This window comes from Schistocerca cancellata, chromosome 9 (assembly GCF_023864275.1).
Source record: "Schistocerca cancellata isolate TAMUIC-IGC-003103 chromosome 9, iqSchCanc2.1, whole genome shotgun sequence".
Taxonomy (NCBI): Eukaryota; Metazoa; Arthropoda; class Insecta; order Orthoptera; family Acrididae; genus Schistocerca; species Schistocerca cancellata.
The window spans coordinates 76,116,843-76,122,842 of NC_064634.1; positions in this window are offsets into that span (position 1 = coordinate 76,116,843).

The window sequence follows — 6,000 nt, forward strand, 5'->3', positions numbered from 1 at the left end:
GAACAAACATTGACCAGATTAAGCGACTCTCCGTCTAGTCTAGATAATGGTAGCTGTAGAAAACACCGAAGTGTTAGTTTAAGATACAAAGTAAAAGTCACAACAGAAGAGCTTATTAAAATCGTAGTGATTAACTGCCGAAAAATTCATAAAAAAGTGCCAGGGTTCGAAGCCCTCTTAAAGTGCAGTGAAGCTCGTCTGATACTATTACAGGTACGGGGAACTGATTGCAACCTGTCATTGACAACAATTGGTTTTTTTTTAGTAAATCTAATTGTATATCCACTTCACCACTGCTATGTATCGTTGTGTATCCTACATCCTCTCTTGTAACCTTCAGATTGTTCTTGGTTTCCGTTATTATGTCTATTTGCACTTTCCTACCCTTAAACAACGTTTCTAAGAGCAAAATATAGACAACTAAAATGTGATTCTTAAAAACAGTGAAAGCTTGCAAGCGATAAGACTGGATTAGGAATGAACAAATTATTGATGAACCTAAGGTTGAAGAAATAAATAATACAGTAAAGAAATACAAGAAAAGGACGAAGTAGCATGTGAGCAGACAGCCAGAAGAAAGCCTAAAGAAGCAACTGTTGAGATACAAACAGAGAGAAAAAGGGCAGCACGGATAGGCGAATATGAGATGGTCTGAACAATAACCTTTGAAGACGGAACAGGTAGTTAGCCTAACCCCTGGAAGTGAAAATAATGATAATGATGACGATCTATGTGTATATCGAATCAACAGGTTAATGAGAAATGAAGGTGGCGTTTGGATAAAAAGACATACTGTCCACGGAGATTAAATGATTATGTTCTTTCATTTATATTTCACAATTCCAAACGCATTCCACAACAGTGTACAATGTAGCACTGTGAAATTAGTCGTAAAAAATATATTGGAGGTGGTATAAGAAGTTGAAGCTCCATGTGAAATTGTTTGGACAACACTCAGTATCAAGGATGGGCATAAACTTACAACTGAATCTTTCTGTCCATGACCATACTTACCGTCAGATGTAACCGAAAACTGAAACGTGCCCTTAGAACAATTTATACATGACTGTGCTTAAACTGACACACAATATTTCTTTTTAGCGTATCGCAATCTGACTTTCAATAATCCCTACAAAAGAATGGCCCTGACTAACATTAACCTATACCTTTCACAAATCACTTACCTCACAAAAATCTTCGTTATTCGAACTACTGCAATACAGCGAGCGCCACTACTGCCAGCTAAATAAAAGATTCAAACTACGGAAGGCACTAACTACTGATAGGCATAGTTAGCAAATGAAAGATTTTGATAGAGAACAAACAATGTATTTACCTCAATAGTGTTCAAAAGTCATAATGTATATAGCAGTTCATGATATCCAGTATTACAAATTTCAAATCTACGCCATCTCTCTCCCCATATCCACCACTGCTGGCGGCTCACCTCCAACTGCGCAACGCTACGCGCTGTTAACAGCCAACTGCCCAACACTACAATGGCAGACAACAATGCAAGCTAGCCACATACTGCACACAGCACAGCCAGTGATTTTCATACAGAGCGCTACGTGGCGTTACCAATAAGAAAACCTAAACAGCCTACTTACAAAACCTCAGTTTATTAGTACTCGCCAGTCGTCACTGGACGAGAAATTAATCATCCAGTTATCAAATGGGATAATTAGAGTTTTGTGTGTGGTGTGTGTGGTAAAACATAACGCAAAAAATAATAAATGCCTCATCTGAAAACTAACAAGAACAGATGCCCTCTCATGACGGAAATATATTGGACCTAATGGCAAACCAGAGACCTGACCTCGAGGATGTCCACAGTGAAATTGGTATCAGTGACGAATAAGACAGTTCCGTTATATCCATTATGGATGACGAACTGCTACTGTGATTTAAATTAGCGATGAATCTGAGTATAAATATGCAGCCAGCGCTTTTTTTTATTTTTGATACGATTTATTGTTCCATTAACAAGTTTTCGAGCCGCTGCAGGCTCATCGTCAGGTAAATGTGTTGCAGACGTATTGTACCGTGGACCAAGCTTAGCTAGACGCTGTGGTGATGGTGCTGGCGACAGTGACGAAAATTTAGTAATCGATAACGAAATGCTTGCGAAACGCAAATCTCGTAACATTTCGGTACTTAGAGTGCATTGAACCGCCGCATCCATAGGATGTTCGTTATCAGGTATACTCACAAATATACACAGATTTATGGTGTGGGGGATATTCACCTATTCACGTGAACTTCATTGGCACCTGCCGTAGTTATCGAAGGCACCACGACGGATATGGACTATGTGAACGTTACTGCAGTCCACCCACATTCATTTTTGCTTCATGTCTTCATCGACGACGTTTCATGAAATTGCTGCCAATGAGAGAGAATTGTTTTTTCTTTCCTTCTTTCGTTCCTTCTGCTTCACTTACTCTGTACATATATCTTTGGTGGTTTAGAATTTTTTTTTCTGCAATGTGAATTGTAACTGGTTTTTGATTTCTTAATATTGCTGCATGGATCTCTTTTAATTGAGAGAGCAAAAGTGTCAGTGTACGTTTGATGTTCTTTGTAATGGCTTTGAGAAATATGCAGTGCGATTTTGTTGAAAAAGTATTGGAAGTCGTTTATGTACTGAGTTGTATTTGAAATGCAACGTTAGGAGAATCCAGTAACCGATCTAAGGCAGGATGAGTATAACTATTTTCTGAATTTTGTCAGAGGAGTCGGACTCCCCGTAGTTTGTGTGACGTTTGAGGAAAGGTCAAGGGGTTTTAAGTTGGTACGGGTTTATTCGACAGTGGCTTGTACGTTGTGTCGGTATTAGGTAGTAGAATTCGTGAGTCTTCATAATACTAAGATAATTAAAGGTGTGACATCAGTAATTCTGTCCGAAGTGTTCCGTGTTGTGTTGCCTGTGATATTAATTAGTTAGTACACACGTCAGTGGATTTGTGTGTTGCAAATGGTTAAGGGAGATTTATGAAGGCACGCTCTGAGGTAGTTGAGTTTCAGTCGTGAGTGATTCTTTTGAGTATAGAGTCGTACTACGAGGTAGGAACGTAATTGTGTATGTGGGGTAATTGCTTATCGAGCATTATTCCCGAAGCTTTTCTTGATCGGCGAATCAAGCATAGAAATACATAGATCGGAGGAGAACTATTATAGATAGCGTATTTTACCCACACGTATTGTTAGTGACGTAACCACTGAGGCACATCACCCTAGGTGAACCATATAAAAGAGGAAATTCCAGCTGCTACCATTGTTTCTGCAGTGAAACTGATGAGTGAGAATTACATTTAGTGTTTGCTGGTGGGTACGCAAGAGGCCAACACCTGAAGAGGCTGATGTTTTGAAAACCTGAACTTTAAGTTAAGATATTAAGTGATGGTGTCACCTACAATTTGTTCTGAGTTTTTCTTGTTATTTTGTTTTCTGTATATTGTTCATGGCGCTTAGAGCGAGGATATTAGTTTTTTTGCAGTCACTCATTCGGAATCGACGTTTGGTTATTGTAAAATGAAAGAAAAATAAACCTTCATTTGTAAAACAATTAATTTTAGTCCCCTGTTACTACCTATTCATGACGAAATTTCAGCATCTGACTGTAAAAAAAAAAAAAAAAAAAAAAATTGAAAAGGAAAGTAAAAGCTATACCGGTAGTTCTGACATTTATTAAGTAGAGTAAGCACGCTCAAGTCAGTGATAATATCTAGACAATTGAACTGAGACCGGTTAAAGTGAAAGATGCTCATTTTCAAAGACTAGCGCCTTAGCTTGAGACACTAAAGTAACTCCATAAGACGTTGGTACTGAAACTTACGATAACTTAAATAACAGAGTTGGCCAGAGTATTTCTAAAATACTTACTAATGGAATAAAAATGTTTATTAGCAGCAGAACAGATAACCAGAGGCGAAGTCTTAGTTATGTTGTCTTAGTAACAATTTATATCTCAGGATTTTTATGTCAGAATCTATTGCAGAAATACCTTAACGATGGCACTTTTCAACACTTTAGAGATTTTTAAATAATTGATAGTATATAAATGTTAAAGTGGTAACTATCATGATACAGAAGGTTGTATATTAAAGCGAGAAGAGACATTTTAGTTATTTAGTGGAAGATTGCTACATGCTAACTAACGTGTACAAAAAATGGCTCTGAGCACTATGGGACTTAACATGTATGGTCATCAGTCCCCTAGAACTTAGAACTACTTAAACCTAACAAACCTAAGGACAGCACACAACACCCAGCCATCACGAGGCAGAGAAAATCCCTGACCCCGCCGGGAATCGAACCCGGGAGCCCGGGCGTGGGAAGCGAGAACGCTACCGCACGACCACGAGATGCGGGCTAACGTGTACATACGATATATATATTGAGAGAATTCTTTACAAAAAAAGACGCTTCAATAGTGGTAAGCCGGCTTGAGCGTTCGCTCTGTTGTATGCTGAGGTGATCCATTTAATCGAAGATATGCTTTAGTGTCGGGAGATAGAATTACCAGTTCGATACAGCATATGAGTACCTATTGATCAGGTTATAACTCGTACAGTGTTTCTTGGAACCTGTTTTCTTCTGAGAGGTTGGACAGAAGTCTATTGCGCCTCTCCACGAGTAATTACCAATTTTATTGAATCTATGTTTTGTCTTGACTTTCTCATGTAATGGGACGGAATTGTGCCTGAACATTTTAACAGGGCTGATTGCTTGGACACACGTAGGGTGCAAATCGATCACAGTGCAACATTATGGATAAGATGGTATGGGCACTTAAAGGCAAAGGAAAACAAGAGGACTCCTAAGAAGATAGGTAAATGGAGATGCGAAGGACCGGCCGGTGTGACCGAGCGGTTCTAGGCGCTTCACTCTGGAACCGCATGACCTCTACGGTCGCAGGTTCGAATTCTGACTCGGGCATGGATGTGTGTGACGTCCTTAGGTTGGTTAGGTTTAAGTACTTCTAAGGTTAGGGGACTGATGACCTCAGATGTTAAGTCCCATAGTGCTCAGAGCCATTTGAACCATTTTTTGAGATGAGAAGGAAACGCCTAGAGGAAGACCAAGGACTAGATCGCTGAAAGGTGTGGAAGAATATGTTGAGAAAAGAGGTGAGGGCTGGATCAGAGCGATCACAGAAAAATGGTGGACTGGATGGCAAGGCTTATATTCCCAGCCTGGGGCCGGAAACTGTTCACTCTGATGATGATGATGATGCTGTGGTAAAATGAGAAACACCTTTGCATGAATCTGACAGTGATTTGTAGAATACAGATTAGGAATTAGATTTTGAAGTAGTCCTGTGCAAAGCACTGTTGGGCTTTGGGTCATCCTTGGTTAGGTGCCGTAACTTTCAAACACTATTACATGAACACTTGCAGCATCACGCTACACTGATTTCTCAGAAACAAAGCTCTTGTAAGATACATAATCTTAATAATTTCGGCATTGTCGCACAAATAATCCGTGGTATAAGGTTAATTTCAGTCATATGTATCTCTTTTGGAGTTTCATTTATTACAAACTCTACTGCAGTAAATATGAAAGTGTTTTTTGTTTTGCTCTGCAGTTCTCCCTTATAAAGGGAGATAGTACAGTGATCAGCGCGCCGCACTCGACATAACGACTGTAAAATCTCGACGTACATGCCTATGAAAATATCAGCTGTATATTGTAAGTGTTCTGCTGGTTTTATAGCTGTATATTTAACCGCTGATTTATTATTAGATATTACGTATATCAACAAGCTAGCATCCTGCATGTCTCCCTTAGAGCAAGAAATGAAAGGAAAACGATGCACCTTCACGGTTGCCGATAAGCACTTTTTTAACAATGGTAATTGCATGTTCGGTTTCGTCACATTTTGGATTAGTCCGAAACACTTCATGTCGACTTCGCCTGTTTTTCATTTCTGCCAACGCCAGCAACCTGCGTTAAAGGCCATCTGATCCTGGCAATTTGTCATTTCACCTTGTCAGT